This window comes from Bombus vosnesenskii, unplaced genomic scaffold, assembly GCF_011952255.1.
Source record: "Bombus vosnesenskii isolate JDL3184/JDL3185 unplaced genomic scaffold, Bvos_JDL3184-5_v1.1 scf7180000013267, whole genome shotgun sequence".
Taxonomy (NCBI): domain Eukaryota; kingdom Metazoa; phylum Arthropoda; class Insecta; order Hymenoptera; family Apidae; genus Bombus; species Bombus vosnesenskii.
In genome coordinates this window covers 5669930-5688273 of record NW_022882927.1, presented here as the reverse complement: position 1 = coordinate 5688273, position 18344 = coordinate 5669930, and the positions used below count along the sequence as shown (strand labels likewise).

At 38.0% G+C, this 18344-nt stretch overlaps 1 protein-coding gene across 2 annotated transcripts in view; it reads right to left on the bottom strand.

Moving 5' to 3' along the window:
* Window positions 1-17841, bottom strand: part of LOC117230758 (fibroblast growth factor receptor homolog 1-like) — a 112874-nt gene extending 95033 nt beyond the window's left edge. For both annotated transcript variants that reach the window (XM_033488506.1, XM_033488505.1), the window contains exon 1: window positions 16513-17841. The gene's annotated coding sequence lies outside the window, so the exon portion shown is untranslated. The remainder of the gene's footprint in view (window positions 1-16512) is intronic.
* Between the last annotated feature and the right edge of the window lie 503 nt (window positions 17842-18344).

Here is an 18344-nt window from a genome sequence, read left to right as displayed (position 1 = left end):
TCTGTTACCTGAACTTCAAGTAAGCTCCTATTACTTGAACCTTAGCCGAGCTCCTGTTACCTGAACTTCAAGTATGCTCCTATTAGTTGAACCTTAGCTGAGCTCCTGTTATCTGAACTTCAAGTATGCTCCTATTACTTGAGTAGTCGACCTTCTGTTATCTGAACTTCAAGTATGCTTCTATTACTTGAACCTTAGCCGAGCTCCTGTTACCTGAACTTTAACTGAGATCCAACTGTCTGAACCTTAGCCGAGCTTCTGTTATTTGAACTTTAGCTGAGTTCTTATTATCTGCGCTATACCTCAGACCGTCAATTTTTTTATGTGGACGTTGAACAATAAAATGCAACAGTATAAATGCAAGTTCTGGGACGCATTCTCATGACTTGCAGTCGATTCAAGTTTGTAGGATTATTATGTATATAGGAGCAAACATTTCCTGGAATCCTGTTACATGAACATGAGCTCCTATTAACAGAACGAAATAGCTAGTTTCCTATTATAGAAACTGACCACTTTGTCATCCGATGGGTTCGTATAAACTGAGTTCCGCTGTATGTTTCTGGATTCTTATTCTTTCTTTTTTGCGTTTATTTGTCAGAAGAAAATATATTACAAATATTTTTACAATGTCTGTAATGGTTGTGTCAATGTGACTTAAGTGGGTATCAATGTTCTTAAAGCTAACAGCTCTCGCGGGACCACTCGTAATTCACAAAAACAATATTTTATTTGTTGATAAACTAACAGGACCTTAACTGATAATATTTATAAATATCCAGTGGTTTATATGTGTAACGTTTAAGTAATGTAATATATTGGTATTTACAAATTCCAGCTTAGTATAATATAGTAATATAAAAATTAACTTCGATTATACGAATAATAAACAGCGAAAGAAGGAAGAACTAGTGGAATTTTATTATGTGGTATTAGATATTATTATATTGTTTTATTATATCTTTTAGTATATTCCATGAGTATATCTTCAGTTTTTAAGGAAAATGTTATATTATCAGTACGGACTACGAAGTTTGACTATATTTCATCGATATATTTTTGTTTTCAATGGAAGTTCGTAATTATCATTTAAATAATTTGTTGGATCGTTGATAGGTACATATACGTGCGTAATTAATTAATTAATTAAATGATATTGCGTTGTACGTTTTATCGATTTTATTTTATTTTTACTTTGCTCGTATTCAAGTTTCTACGCCCATTACGAAAAAGACAGGTTTTCCGAAGGCTCGTGACCTCCGCGAAAACTTACGAAATTTTCTACAGTAATATATCTCTACAAATTATGTTAGTTTTATAATTAAATTTAATAATCCAACGATCTATAAAGCAAAGAATCTCTTTCGTCAGGAAACTCGATAGAAACAGAAAGATAAAGATAGAAATTTAATTAAGAAAGTAATTGTTCGTAAAATAAGGAAGGAAAGTAGAAATTGACCAGATTTTTCCATCGGAACGCTTTCAAGTGTCTCGTTTCACGTTTCTCGCGCTAGCAGGCGTAAATCTCTCGGCGTGCAACCATGTTTCAACACATTTCTCGGAGACGAGGATTTTTTTCTAGGGACATCCGCGTGTTCGAGACCTCGGGGAGAAGGTGTACAGATGCGTTTGCACGGCTGCTATATCTTTTCACGCTGTCTTCTCGTTCATGTTTCACGTTTTCTCGAGGTTAAGACGAGTTCGAGGAAGCTGATTTACGAGGTGATTCTTACCAGGTGTTTCTTGCTTTTGGTATGCGATAGAGAGGTATCTTAGAAGTACCCGTGCTGTTTCGAAGTCGCCTTCTTAATGATACGAATCATTAAACAGTGGTTTAACATTCCTTTCGACAACGAGGAATTTTATTCCTCGGAATATTACGCGAGATATTACACAGCGATTCTCAGTTCCTTACAGCTCTTCCCTCCACTTTTTTCCAAAGCAATTGAAAAGAATTTTAATTAATTACTACGCTACGTTTAGAAGAAAATACTATTTGAAGTGAAGATATTTCATTGACGATTCTTGTCACGGCTAATGACGATGATCGATTATATATATTTGATAGAATTTGGATATTTTACCAGCGAACTGTTCATTCTTTCGAGAGTCTAAGATTACTTAGAAGCTAAGTGAACAATGATATAAAAATTCCATGAAAGAATCAGGCTACCTTGATCGTTCTTCCAGACAGGTGAACCGAACAAGCCACTCCGACAAAGCGTAAACCATGACCTACTCCATCGGGCCGTACGATAACGGTCGATTAACTGGTCGAACGCACGAGCTCTTCATTTCCTTTTGTACAACCTGTCTCGTGCTCGTCTCACCGAATCGGTGACTCACGTTTCCCTTTATCCTCGCCATCGTCGATCCTTCGATATCGCAAATTCTCAAACATGAAAAAATCTATGGAAAAGGAAGGGAACATCCTTCGACCCGCATACATTTCGATATAAGAATAGAAAAATATTTCCAAGTGGACGTATATTGGTCGATTCGTAGATGGAATTACAAGCAGAATACGCATCGAGTTTTTTTACCATTTTCCATTTTCACGAAACAAAATAAACAGTCTCCGACCCGCATACATTGCAATAAACGAAAAAAGAAGGAAGAGCCGATGTAGATAAAAGTAAAAAAGGAAAAGTTATACGCAAATAGTAGTTCGTTAAAAACGTCGTCAGCCTTCTCTGAACTTTCATCGGCGATGATCGCGTCCAGAGTAGTCTAGACGTTTGGTTTCTTTGCCGCTCTTCCTGTGATCGGCGTGAGATTATGTCGAGAATCGGTCGCAGATGAGAAAAACTCGCGTGCTCGTGGTACGAGCGGCAATTAACTCGGCTACCAACGGCGCCGATTAATTTCCAGCGTAGATTCGATCTACCGATCGGTAGCCTGTTATTTCTGACGATCGTCCTTCGAAATCGCGTCGCTATCTTCTCAAAGTTTCCATAAAAACGATCCTTCGTCACCTGAAACCCTCGATTGCCGCCAACTTCGTCTATGAAATTTTCGATTATCGCGAAATTTACGACATCCTGTAGCGCCTCGAAGTTACCTGAAAAGTGCTCAAGATATTGCAAAATTCCTCCAGAGAATCCTCTGTCGTCTCAGAAAATTTTCTGACAATCTTCTACTATCGCGAAACTCGCGCAGAGGATTCTGTAGTTCTTCAAAATTCTCCCGAAAATCGCCGCTTATCGCGAATAGAAAATTCCTCGAGTTGCGAAACCTCTGAACAATCTGTTGCCTGATAATTGTCCAACATGCTCAACGAGAACCACGTTTATCCAGAAATCCTCCTAATCCTGCGGTATCGCGAGAAATTTCTTCTTCTTTCTTCTGCACGAAATTTACGAAATTTTGGATTATCGGCACGGCATCTGCCGACTGTTTCTCACGAGCAACGAGAACGTGTACCTTGGCACATGCGAACCGTCTCCTAAACCTGAACACCGTCGTCTCTTGGGTTCAGATGCTGTCTGACGAAAAGTGCTGTTTAACTGCACTTGACTTTCGAGACGCGAAGGCCAGAAAGAATGAAAAGAGGAGGATGGGCATCGGTCGCTGCGGGGTGGAGGTCGGTCGTACAAACGGGGGATAGAAACGTCCATTATTCTATTCCGACGAAGTGAGGCCGGCAATCTGGCCTTATAAAATAAACCACTGTAACGCTGGCGGTCGGTGCGATCTGTCAAATAAATCGTAGCTCGTTTCTTACCAGCTTACTTACCCGACATCGTCCCTTTTCTCTTCTCTCCTTCTCCACGACTCGGCCGTACAAAGCCGTACGATTTTCGTCTTTTTCTACGTATACTAGAACGCTGCCACTCTTCTTCTAGCTCGAGTTCATGAAATGAAACATGGTTCTGTTAAGAAACGAAAGAAGAAGAGAAGATTCGTTTTGTACGCGGTGCTCTGGTAGCAGAGATGCAGGATTAAAAGGAGACACGGAATGCAACTCACAATGCGTTCCACTGTGTCTTTCCATCCATCATTTTCCCTCGGCTCGAAGACGCGCGATTTATACGATGTTGCATACTTACATCCGATAAATTGGCTTTGTGAACGAGAAGAAAGCGGATTGAACGCGGCCCAGAAGACGTTAGGTTGAAAAGTTTCATTTTTCCTATCAAAGTTTTTAATATTTTTGGTACTTTCCTAATACCTTTTGCTACGTTTTAGTATCGTTTGATTGTTCTTTCTTCTTTATTTTTTCAGAATCGTTTTTCCTATAAATGTTGTCTTCTTTGCATCTCCCGTGTACCTTTCCTTTATGTCGCTGTTTTTGCTTTTCGAAATAGGATATTTATACGGTACTCTGGTTCCCAGGACTTTCGGTTCTTTTCTCAAATTTTCTTTCGTCCCCTAAACGTCTTCTACGCTTTTTACCAAACGAGGTGTCTCCTTTCAGTTGCTAGAACTTTGTACGTTCTCTAAGACATATTTCTGTCATTATACTCCCTTCCAGTTCCCTTTCTTCACTTCTTCGCAAGTAGTTTGATTCACTTTCGAATATCTTACTAGGGAAAAATTGTGTCTCCTACATTCTATTTGTACGTTGTGCTCTACCCTTCTCGGCGCGTATTGTCGCAAACGATAAAAATCCACTTTTCAGCGCGTCCAATTAGTCGTAACTTCCCTGCGCGTAGTTAGAACCTTTAATTAGACGTTACTCGTGCTAATGATCCAGTTAATGACCGCGTCAGTCAATTCCACTAAATTCAAAGAAACTCCGCTAAACTCCTCCGAAAGGATCGACTCACATTAATTGCAAAAAACCGGGGAAAAACGAACAAGGAGAAATCGTCGATTATTAACCCGCCCAAGACCGACTAACAATAATTACAACAAGATTAACAGTAAATTAAAAACTCTTGATCGTTGCTGAATCGTTATGGTAGGCAATAGACCGATTACATCGCTTAAGCGTTATTAATCCTACTAGCAAAAAGGAAGCGAGAGAGGCCCTAAAAAGGACGAACAGTTCGTCCCTGTAATTTCTTCTGTTTTTTTTCTTTTTTTTTTCGTGAATTCCAGCGGCCAACTTTTCCTTTCGCCATTTCTTCCTCCGCTTCGCCGACTCTGATTCAACTTGCTTTCTTGCGCAGGACACAGTGAAGCGATTTCCTGGGCGAGTCTCCTAATTAGTTCCAGTTAGGCGTGAGTTACACGAAGCTGCTCTCCTTCGTAATTTATTATCTGTTTAAAAGAACAATAATTATCCGTTGTACTGGCTCTTTCCCCTGTCGCTTTTCTTTTATTCCGCCGGTGTCCGCGGCCTGCACCTTCATCGACATTAAATTTCCTCGACGTGGCGCGAGCTCTGTGTAATCTTTATCGAGAAAAATCATGGCAAATTGCAAATGGCCGGAGTTTATCGCCGGAAGCGAGCGCCAACAGCGGCCCCTGTAACGAGCCGCGCATTACCAATCGCCTTCATTTTTTATACCCACAAAAAGTGGAAGCTGCAACGGTTGCGCCGGGACGTTACGATTGCTTAGCTGCTGCGTTTATGTACTTTATGTGCGCGCCTGTAACCGCGAGAAAGAAGGGTCCCAAGTGTGAAGTAAAGCGATACACGTTTCGGAATTAGCGTGATTCGTGCAACGAGTCGTAACTGGTTCTTTCGCGAGTCGTACGAATGAAACGTAAAAAATCGACAACTCTCGTGTAATATTAACCACGCGATGGCTTTCCAGCGATACACGCGAGAATCGCCAGTTCCGCCGGAATCGTGCGATATTAACCGTATAGCTTCTTGTAACAGGAAGATTGATTTTATGGTATTTATCGTTGCTCTTATTGCGGGTTACACGTTGTTTAAATATTGGTTTATTAAGGAACGTCGTAAAGGTTTATGGAATTAAATTACCTTCGACTAAAGCAAATGATACCTGCATTTTATTCCTTGGCTCGTTGGCTTGTCGGTCGCTTTTCGTTATTAAATTTCCCTTTTCTTTTCTTTTTTTTTTTTTTTTTTCGTGCCAAGCTACGCTTCTTCTTGACCTAGGTAGGCAAAAGCATAGCGACGTTTAATAAAACGAAGAGCGTGGTATTTAAATTGCGTCTTTAATGTAAGTTCCTGGTCTTAAACCTGTACCAAAGTTAATTCATCATCGCAGTTCCGTTAATCTCTTCCTGACAATAAAAATCGCACCGATTCCGTGCCTTCCTCCTTGGTCACGATACTTCCCTTCGATTACTATACTGTTATCTGGTTCGTTTGTTCATCAAATCAGATTCGATCGACCTCGCTTTTAGCATGAACGATATTTTACGAGTTATCAATTAACATCTCGTGTCTCATCGAAACTCTGATCATCGACGACGCTTTAGAATTCCCTTTAACCAACATCGTTACGATCCGTTGCTATTTAATTTTACCGTTCGTCGTATATCCGTGTACGACTTTTCCAACAATTGTCAACAACACCGTAGAGGATTGTAAATGATCGTTGGAATAACGAAGTAACTCGTTGTTGAAACCGTCAAGTGTATTTAAAATAATTAAGAAATGAATAATTACAGGTAGTGTCGTTAAGACGCTCGTACTAACAAATTCGCTAAGACAGTGCATAATCGCTCGTTGGTAACTGCTAGATACTCGTAGATCACTGTCTTAGCGAATTTGCTAGTACGAGCGTCTTAACGATATTGCCTGTAATTATTTATTTATTAATTATTGTAAATACGCTTGACGGTTTCGACAACGAGTCACTTCGTTATTCCAACAATCGTCATTTACAATCTTCTACGTTGATAACCCCGACGTGAGTTGAACACGACTACAACACTTTGACATTTTCTCTAATAAACAATTACATCGGTTACGTCCGATATGCTTCTCGAAATTACGATCCAGTACGTTGGAATGGCAAATTGCTATTTAATTTTACCATATATTTCCTCTATTATCATTATCATCGTATCTCAGATATTTCTCTAACGATTCTCCGCAACCTTAACAAACATCGCATCAATTACGTCCGATGTGCTTCCTCCGACCGATTACTATTTAATTTTGCCTTAATGTTGCGTCGTATGTTTGCAAATTTTCCGATCAATCACCGATACAATTTCGTCGTCGCTTCAACTACGATTTAACGAATCTCGTCCGATGAAATATATTTTATAAATCTTGTGAATGGCCGATAGCATGCTCGGAGTGCATCTTGGCTGAACAAACTACATCCGGTACGTTTCGATAAATCTCTTTCAAACGACCGTCCGATGATTATCCATCCATCAACCGCTGCTTCCAACACCAACGAAACTAATTCGAAGCTCGCGAATCGTCGTTAACCAATAAGCTGGTACATTCTTTTGCTCGTATTTCTCACCGCGCCAGTTGCACGAAGCATCTAATCTAGCGCGAGCAAACACAACGACGGAGAAAAAAAAAGAAGCGCCTGCTTCAATTATGCCGATGATTTATGTTTTCGTGCATTCTATTGGCTTGGCAACTAAGTGATTGCGGATTTTCTCATTACCATCTAATGGCAGACTCCGCAATCACTTAGTTGCCAAGCCAATACGTCTCTTCGCTTTCTTCTCTTCTACTTTAATCCGTCTCTTCTGCTACCGGAAGCTGGTAACCCACGTTCCACGTGATCGCTGCGTAGCGTGTCTCGTCTGTATATTATTATTCGCGTACTTCTCGCTCTCACTCGTGCGCCGCACAAACAACGGAAGTAAACGGCGTGTAAAGTCGTCGCGTCGAATTCGCCAAGACTTTCCGATCATATCCCACGTTTATGGCTGCTTTTCACCAGTTAGCTGTTACGACCGCTTCGAAAGGTGTGCACGTGAAACGTGTCGGAAAAGGTAAGGTAAGCGACGACGAGCGTAAGAGCGTGGCTGTTGTAACGTAGAATTAAGTTGTCAGGGAACGACTGTTTTACTTTTGTATTTTTTCATTCCGTTACTGACAGGGCATTCGTTACGATTGGCGCGTCAACGTCGATTTTAAGCAGCTTTCGCGGTTACGACTCGGCAATATTATTCGCTCGATGTTGATTATTATTATTATTATTATTATCCGAGCGTCCACATCGACTTTAAAAAGTTTTCTCGCCACTGCGCTTCCGCCATACGATTTACAAGATTTACTTAATCTTTCTTATTATTCACGCGTCAATATTGGTTTTAAGGTTTTAAGGACTATCTGTACGCGATTATAACTTTGCCACGTTAATATCGATATTCCAGATTACTCTGACAGCGATTATGGCTCTGCTACGCGATTTATTTAATCTTCTTTATTACCAACGCGTCAGTGGCGATTTTAAAAAGCCCCGCAATATTATATATTTAAATACTCATTATTATTGGCGCGCCAACGTCGATTTTAAGGAGCTTACGCGCGATTATCGTTCTGCAATATCGTTTATTTAATATTTATTGTAATTGACGCGACAGTATCGGTTTTAAGGACCATTCCCGTGCCATTATACTTACAACGATTATTCTCGTAATCGTGTCTCCGCAATATTGTTTATTTATCGTTTATTATTATACGCGCGCGAATAGTCGATCCTGAAGAGTTTCCGCGCGACTATGGCTCTGCAACGTTATGTATTTAACATTTATTGTTATTGGCGCGACACTGTCCAAATAATTTCGCCTGATTATGGCTCAGCAATATTATTTGTTTAATATTTATTATTATTGACGCGTCAATGCCAAAGACTATGTACCTATTCTCTCGATTACAGCTTTCCAATATTATTTATTTAATATTTACAGCTTTCCAATATTATTTATTTAATATTTATTATGATTGGTGCATTATCGGTGCCGATATTACACACTATGTACATACTGTCGCGTTTATGGCTGTGAAATATTATTTACATAATATTCATTATTATTGTCGCGACAATGTCGATTTCCATGAGTTTCCGATAATATATTTTTAGAATATTATCTACTTAGCGTTTATTACTATTGGCGCCGTCACAGTGACGTTTCTAAAAGTTATATTCTTGCACGATCATAATTTTCCAGCGTCAGTATTACCACGATATCATGCAGCACAATGTTCTGCTTCTGTAATAACGAATTACCACGTTTTTGAACGCAACAGGCCATTTCTTTGCGCGAATACCTACCTTGCAGCAGGTTGATTTTTACCAATGAAATGAAGTTTCCGAGTTTATGAAAGTAAATAAGAAATACGGTAGGAAGTGGAAGGAAGTAAAAAGAGATGCTACCTCGCCGGAGAATCTTCACCTCGTCACTGCCATTAACCTTTCAACACCGGATGCGCCGGAATTTTAATTCGCGAAAACAGAGCTTCACAGTTGAACTGCATATTACTGTTATTCCAAGGTAGTTTCCATCTTTCCGTATCGTCCAGTTGTATCGTACGAGTTCGCCGCGATCCCTCAAATCATCGATAATTACACGTCGTTCTAAGTTAATCAAAGTGTCTTGGAAGTTATGAAATTAGTACCGATAAGTAAACAGTGCTTTAACCACCGATTCTAAACTACCTTGCGCGTTCCTTCTTACCACATACTTCTACTTCTTATTACATGCTACTGAAAATTTTCAATTTTCAACATAGAAATTCTAACGTAGATGAAATTCTAAAAAAATAAAAAAAAAAAAAAAATAATAAAACAGGAGAAATTCGTAAAATTCTACTATAAATTTTTTAATAGTTAAATTATTAGGTTGCCCGAAAAGTTCTTTCGTTTCATAAGATGATGATAGACGAACAGCAATTTCTGTTTTATATTATTTTATCGAACTAAGTACGATCCATTTCGTTGTATTTCTATTATTACGTTCGTGCGTAATTCAACAAACTAATATCAAACAAGAAAACATTGTGCGTCTATTATTTCCTTATAAAACGAAAGAATCCATTCGGACAAGCTAATAAAATAATAAAACTCGTCAAGTGGATTTACAATAACAACTCGTCTCTCAACTAAAGTTCTAATAATACGTTGAGCGAATAATTATTATTATTTCTTATTCGATGTACAGGCCTCGAGCGATCCGTTAAACGAAGCGACCAGTTAAAGAAGGATTAATTATACAGAAATATTTCAAGAAATAATAACGATTTCCATGAAATTTACTCGAATTTCCATCGATATTCTCCAAGCAGCTACGTTTAATTCCAAGTTACAGTAGCAACGTGAAAAGTAACGCGGGGATTAGAACAAACAAATTACCGGCCTTCCACAGGCACAGACTAACGCAAACACGCCTTTGCTCCGTCTTTTTCTCTCTCTGTCGATGTGGAATCTGGATTAAAAGAAGCTTAGCAAGTCGCGTCGTCGAGACGCGAGGGAAGAGATTAAATAAAGCCGGAATAAATTATCCTCCCTCCGTTTCTTCTCTCTTTCCACGCCACGTTGCTCTTTCTTTGTCACTCTGTTGCAACAGTTCGCAGGCAGTAGCCCGGTTAAACGACGAGAATTGGGGTAATTTCGTCGTATACTTTCCATGCAAACGACCGGCCACCGAAATCTTGCCGGACGCACACACGCGTCGTCCTCCAGCCGATGAAATTACGCGACGAATTAATCGCGTGAAATTAATCAGACGAACGTTTCACGTACGAACTGTGAAGTTTTATGCATCTAAACTTCAACGTGAAATTTCAATGTGAAGGTGCACAGAATGAGCTTGTATAAAACGTATGAAATATCCAATGTGGTTCTATAGGAATATTATTGTCCATTTAATTATTCGCATTGGTGGAAGTTGATCAGGAAATTAATTATTTCATAAATAAAAGCGTGTTGGAGATGATACTATTTTTATAAGACAAATTACTTTTTTTATATGTTTAGTAAACAATATTCTCTTAGAAGTATATTTTTAATTGTCCATAAATATGTTAGATTTATTTTTCGATATTATCAGGAAATTAATTATTTCATAAATAAAAGTGTGTTGGAGATAAAATTATTTTTATAAAACAAATTACTTTTTTTATATGTTTAGTAAACAATATTCTCTTAGAAGTATATTTTTAATTGTCCATAAATATGTTAGATTTATTTTTCGATATTATCAGGAAATTGATTATTTCATAAATAAGAGCGTGTTGGAGATAATACTGTTTTTATAAGACAAATTACTTTTTTTATATATTTAGTAAACAATATTCTCTTAGAAGTATATTTTTAATTGTCCATAAATATGCTAGATTTATTTTTCGATATTATCAGGAAATTGATTATTTCATAAATAAAAGCGTGTTGGAGATAATACTATTTTTATAAGACAAATTACTTTTTTTATATGTTTAGTAAACAATATTCTCTTAGAAGTATATTTTTAATTGTCCATAAATATGTTAGATTTATTTTTCGATATTATCAGGAAATTGATTATTTCATAAATAAGAGCGTGTTGGAGATAATACTGTTTTTATAAGACAAATTACTTTTTTTATATATTTAGTAAACAATATTCTCTTAGAAGTATATTTTTAATTGTCCATAAATATGCTAGATTTATTTTTCGATATTATCAGGAAATTGATTATTTCATAAATAAAAGCGTGTTGGAGATAATACTATTTTTATAAGACAAATTACTTTTTTTATATGTTTAGTAAACAATATTCTCTTAGAAGTATATTTTTAATTGTCCATAAATATGTTAGATTTATTTTTCGATATTATCAGGAAATTGATTATTTCATAAATAAGAGCGTGTTGGAGATAATACTGTTTTTATAAGACAAATTACTTTTTTTATATATTTAGTAAACAATATTCTCTTAGAAGTATATTTTTAATTGTCCATAAATATGCTAGATTTATTTTTCGATATTATCAGGAAATTAATTATTTCATAAATAAAAGCGTGTTGGAGATAATACTATTTTTATAAGACAAATTACTTTTTTATATATTTAGTAAACAATATTCTCTTAGAAGTATATTTTTAATTGTCCATAAATATGCTAGAGGAACACGATTTATTTTTCGATATTATCAGGAAATTATTTCATAAATAAAAGCGTGTTGGAGATAATACTGTTTTTATAAGACAAATTACTTTTTTTATATATTTAGTAAACAATATTCTCTTAGAAGTATATTTTTAATTGTTTATAAATATGCTAGAGGAACACGATTTATTTTTCGATATTATTTAAACGTTATATTTAGAGGAAGATCGTAATTTCTTTTGTTCTTCAAATACATCAATAGGAAATTCAAATGTGCAAAGATATTCGGAATGAAAAATGGTAATTTTTTTAGAATAATCATTTTTATTCGAAGTAATTTGGCTTGGCTGGAATATGAAGGCGTCTTGTCGAGAATGTTGCAATTCGCACTTTTAAGCGAAGAAATTATTTTTCTTTCAACGTGATGGATCCTAATGTTTATGATGTATAACTGATAAATACATTAGTAGAAAGATCCAAAAGGAAGATAAACGCGTTACGGTTAATCTTTGCGAATTTACGTCCGAAAATGAGACGCTCTCTTTAGAAATTTCCTTTTAGAATTCAGCACAAACCGTATCAAGCGTGGTACGTGTAACGCTTTAATACAAAGAAAGCAATCATTTTCATCAAAGCATTGTACCATCAAAGCAAAGTAAAATTCCTACGATTTGTATCGTACACACAGAGATCGTATGACGCATTTATATAATAGCGATATTCATCAGTTATATATGCATAAGCATGACATATTCTAATTACAGATAGCTTAATTACACGTTCGAGCAGAATTTCTTCGAGCAATTATACTTGTTTACACGTTAATTGCTACCTTTTCGTATATTACACCAATAGCTATATAATCTGCATCCATTTCATTGATTTAATAGACTTTCGTAAGCGTGTTCTTGCTAATGATATTTCGTAAAAACTGTTATGTTTTTATATTATCTCGCTGTTTCATGTAAATTCGATTTACTATGCTGCAGATCACCATCACTTCCCTATCAATGTCACGATAGAATGTCGATCGAGGAATATTAATAAGCAAGTCAGCCAAGCAATCGAATTAATTAAAGGGACACCAACTTTAGAAACTCTTAACGTCAACTCTTAAAACATCAACGTTGATTTAAACACCTGAAACATTCAAGATATGCCATTTCTTCTAAATAAACGCTACGATCTTTGTAAGTCTGATATGCTTCCATGTTTCTGATTTTCTGTTAAATAAACGAAGATCCAGTTGCGATATCAGCTGTTTCACAGAACCAAAGAAATCACAGACTTAACAAACATATGACGACACATTGTGATACTGAGATACATAGTTAAGTATGTAATTTCACATCAAGTACAACGTGATATTTAAACATGTTATAGTTTAATTTTAACGATATTATATAGCAAATTATATGGTAACTGATAGTACAAATATATTGTAATATAGTAATGCAAGACTTGTTATATAAGTTATCGAAATTACATTGGAGACACTGCAACGTAGACATGGGAAACATGCTAAAAAAGAAGCAAACGAAATCCTACTAAACGTGTACTTGTGTAAACAAAGACTGTACTAGGCCTTAAGCCTCGCTACAATAAATAACAGACACGCATGCAAGTTATATAAAAATTCATCAAACATTCGAAGTTATTTACATTGCCAATTCAAAGAAATTGCTCGGGCAATGTCACGTTGTTATTAAATTCTAGTCTCATTTCTCTATTTTATCCAGAAAAAGAAAACAGAAAACAAACAAGAGATCTAATCAATCATTCGAGTTGACGATTTATGTTCGACCATAGAGCATACGAGTGACAAAGAAGGTCGTTAAAAAGCTGCATAGAAAATCGCGAATCGATGACGATGCGCGATCTGTCGAGGCGGTGCTCGTTCTGGTTGGATCATCGATCGTAGATCCGCGAACGCGATAGATGACGACCAGAATCCAACCGACAGACACAGAGCATTACATCGACGAATGATAAACGCGTTATATTCATGAGAGGCCATTGTATAAAGCGTACAGACACATGTACTCGCATTTTTTCCTTCGATTGTCTTTCGTCGTTTCCTTTTTTCTCTCTTTTTCTTTTTTTTCTTTTTTTTTTTAACATTCGTCCGTACAACGCGATTCGCTCCTTTCTTCGCATACGGAACGATTTGATCGGCATTTGAATGGATCGGAAATCGTCCGTGACACGATTGTTCTATTCAGATAAACTGTGATACCGTGCGGTATACGGACCAGTCAATAAGAGAAAATTGAAAGCGGAAAACGGAAGACGAAAGTGAAGATGGATCTTTGCCTTGGAAAAGTCGATCTTTCTTGGGAAATAAAGTTTCGCGCGAGAAAATGTCTGTCTCGTAGTCGTTTGGCATCGATGAATCTTCCATCAAGGAGATTCCCTCTATTTGCAGCTTATTTTGTATAAAACAGTGGATTTGTTAAGAATTTGTTAGGAATGTTATCGATCTTTCCGATCTCTCGATAAGTTCGATCGTTTTCTTAAAATCTTGCAAATCAAATTTGCAAAAGCTATAGCGTTTATTTAGGAGAAAGACGTATTTTGCTGATTTTAAATATTGAATTTTAAGCGTATAAATCCAGCTGAGAAGGTGTCCCTATTTTTATTAACAAGGTTTTAAATATTCCTGTCACGTTAATTTATTATTCACGACTATACTGACGGAAAGATTAGAAGTAAATGGTGACTTATAGGTTGGTTATAAATACGAAGAGTTTATAATTCTATTTCAATCTGCTCTATTTATTGTTATTTAAAGTAGGTTACCAATTATACGGAGTCGTAAGTGGGAATTCGTAGCTTCGTCTAATAAATCAACAGTTCCAGTATACTAAAACGAATCGCCTATAACAGAACTTTCATTCTTAGAACAAAGCTTCGAGGAATTGCAATGAACCTCGAATTCGTCTTTAATGCACCACGATCCTATTTCTGCGATAACCTCGGGAAGTCGAATAATTCGCATAACTCGAATAAAGATGAACAAAGAATCCAAGTGTAACAAAGAAAATTGATCGATCGATTAAACTTGCGATTTATCGTCAATAAGGATGTCATTCATGTCATAAAATGACGTCGTAAAATATAATTATATTGCGTCGTAAACCATACACGTACCCGCACACCGATAACCGTAATCTGGTCACTGATAATCAGCAAACATTAAATAACTAACTATTAGATATAAAAAAAAAATACAACAATTACAACTGATCTATCACGGTATATAATTTTTTAAAAAAATAATATGACGATTAAATAAAAGAAAAGGAAACGTAAAGTTTATTAAAAGAATATATAGAATAAAAAATATGAAAAGAGAAAATATAGAAGATGAAAATTTCTAGTCACACTTTGGCTCACGTCAGGCAATTTTAATTTATACGAAAAGAAATTTCGAATTCTACTGCGAGGTCACGTTTGTTGGTTTGAATACCACGTAATTCAGTAGCGGATAGCCAAACACGTGATTCGTGTTTGTACACTGCACGTACACGCGTTCCAACCGATCAATCAACAACGTCAGGGATCATTCCATCCGATCTATAAATCGTTAGCCGAGTGACGCACGAATTTTCGTCCCGTACCGGCGCATTTCGATCGAGAAATTGCTGCCTGACTGGCCGGAAATGCGCACTCGCCGCCGGAAACGCACTTTTCGCGCGTCCATCTCTCTCCTTTAACAGCCTGTTCAAACATTCTCGACAATCACGCTCGCTTCTTTTCATCGTTAAACCTTGGAATTTAAGCTTTTTCAAAAGCAAAAGTTCATTACTGGTCAGCTTGAGTCTGCTTATTATTTTCGGTTAGTCGTTAAAAATATTACGAAGTGATACAGTTGCCAAGATCGATGACAGCCGATTAATTGTAATCTGATCTCTCGATGATTACCTGTCATCGATCTTGGCAACTGTGTTCCTTTCTAATGTTTCTTTCTTTGTAAATTAGACGTTATCAGACTGAATCTTCTTCTAAAAATGAGAGATCGACACTCTTCGTAGTCAGAGAAGCTCGTACACTATTTCTAAAATTGTAATTAGATCGTTCTATTATTAGCTATCGTCGACTGAAAGCTCCGATCGTCAACCTTCCTCTTCGCAAGAACCGAACCTCTCGATCTTAACAGACGCCCTGCCAAATATCGTCCATCCCGCGTACCACGTTTCCATAAATCCCAAGTATATAAACTCGAATAAATTGGAAACTACATCGGTCGAAAATTCTTCTCTATTCTGGCGAATGAAACAAATAAACAAAGCGACCAACCTAACCCTACCATCTGATCGATAACTATCCGCCCACGATTACAATCTCAAGCTAACCTAACCTATAAACAACGTCTCAACGCTGCAACAACGTTACGAATCTTCTTACAAAGACTCGTTTCACGGCATCCAAGCAAAACATCTCCCCTCCACCGCCCTAAAACTCCACGATCAAACAGAATTTTCGGTAGCTGCGCAATTTGCTCGGCAGTTTTCGCGAGAATCGGAATTTTTCCGCGAAACCGCGTCTCGTCAGGAACGTCTCATCTGAAAGCTGCTACTCACCAGTCGCGACTCCTTTCCAAGAAAAACCGTTCCCTATTCGCGGACGCCTCTCTCGTCCCCCTCGCCGAGCTTCTGGCGTTTCTGGCTTTTCTCAAGGTGCACGCGCTCGCGCGCACGCTCCAACACGATCCAGAGATCCTGCAGCAGTGTGTCGGTCGATCCTGGATCGCGTGGCCGCTGTCAGGAAATTCGCACTCTCGCGGAGGAAGCTGATTCACCGCGCGCGCATTCCTCTTGTTATTTCAGGCGAGTCGAGTTATAAATCCTCCTCCTCTTCTTTCCACGACGGTTCCATCTTCATCCGCGATCACCCCGCTTTTCCAACTTGTTCCCAACTTGTTTCGATCCGCGAAAACCGTACGCACGATTTAAGCAGGGGACGAAAAGATCTGACACTTTTTCTCGTTGTTGTTGGTGTGCTGTTTCTTTCTTTTCTTTTTTTGTTGCGCCAAGGGGATGTTCGTCGGTGTGTTGTGTGTTTGGTCAGACGTTTGTTTGAAAACACTAGCGCGCTTGGTAAACACCTGTTCTCTAGGTTCACATGCGCACTGATCACCCCGAGAGATGCACTTCCGGTCAACTTTCCGCGCGAATCCTTTCAAACTTTGGTCCGTCACTGATTTGCCGAAGACAGGAGAATCTTCTTGTTTCGAACGTTTGGTAGCTTACCTTGCGAAGGTTCCGCTTCGTTAGGCCCTTTGGCAACCTCTATGGCGGCGATTTTGAAAATTTTTAAGATTTCAAAGTTCCATGGAACCTTCGTTAATTTCACTAGCTTGGGATATTTCGAGGTTACAAGTTTGTTTGCACTCTTTCGACGACGATTCGTTTATTTTTCAATTTTCCAAGGTTTTCCTCTGAATTTTCGCAATTTTCTGAAAATTCGCAATTTTCTAGGATTTTTCAACGATCATACTGCCACGATTTTCCAGAACTACTGCACGAAACTTACAGTCGTGTCGATCGACTGTTCACTGACTATCAACCGTCCACCACAATCTAGCAAAACCAAAGCAACGTTACGATCCTTAAATCGTCAAAGTAAATTTCAATCGTAATTCTTCAAAATTACAACTGTCCACTACTTGTCGTAGCAACTAATCACTGAACATCAGTAACCAAAGAGAAAGAAACTTGGAAATAATCGACTGTCCTGATATTCGTAATCCTTTGGAAATGTCGATGATCGGGATCGACTGTCGACTTAGAATCGACTGTCCACTGAGTGAGTAACTTGACTGTGGCTGGCGTCGCGGCGACACTGACACGAGAACGCGTTCCGAGGCGAGAGGATGCGCTCGAGGAAAGCTCGGGGCGAAGTGCCAGAAGAGTCGTCGCTTGAAATAACCGCTCGTCCACGAGCTCTCCCTCCGCCAACCCCCGTGGCCGCTCTCATAGTTCCTCTCCCCACTCTCTGGATTCAGAGGCTAGCTGCACCGGCTAAACTCTCTCGTCACACAGCCCCACTATGCTTTTTCCTTCTTTCTTCGTCCGTTTTGCCTACGTTCCGTTTCTTCCTTGCATATTCACGTATGTGCACTGTCGTCCGGCAACGGGCATTTGAATCTCAGTTTCGAAACGATTCCAAAGATTCTGTTTCTCGAGACTGTCAAAATTCGAAACACTTCGAATGACGTTCGATAGACCAAAACCGCTGAAAGTCTGGAAAGTCTTGGAAATCTTGCAAGTTTTCGAGCGCCGAAACTTTAGATTCGCGGAGTAGCCTTCGATACCTTAAGACTCTTGGAAATCCTGAAAGTCTTGAAAGTCTTGGAAGTCTCGGAGGTGTTTGACTTTCGATACTTTGGATTTACGAAATAGAATTCGACGCC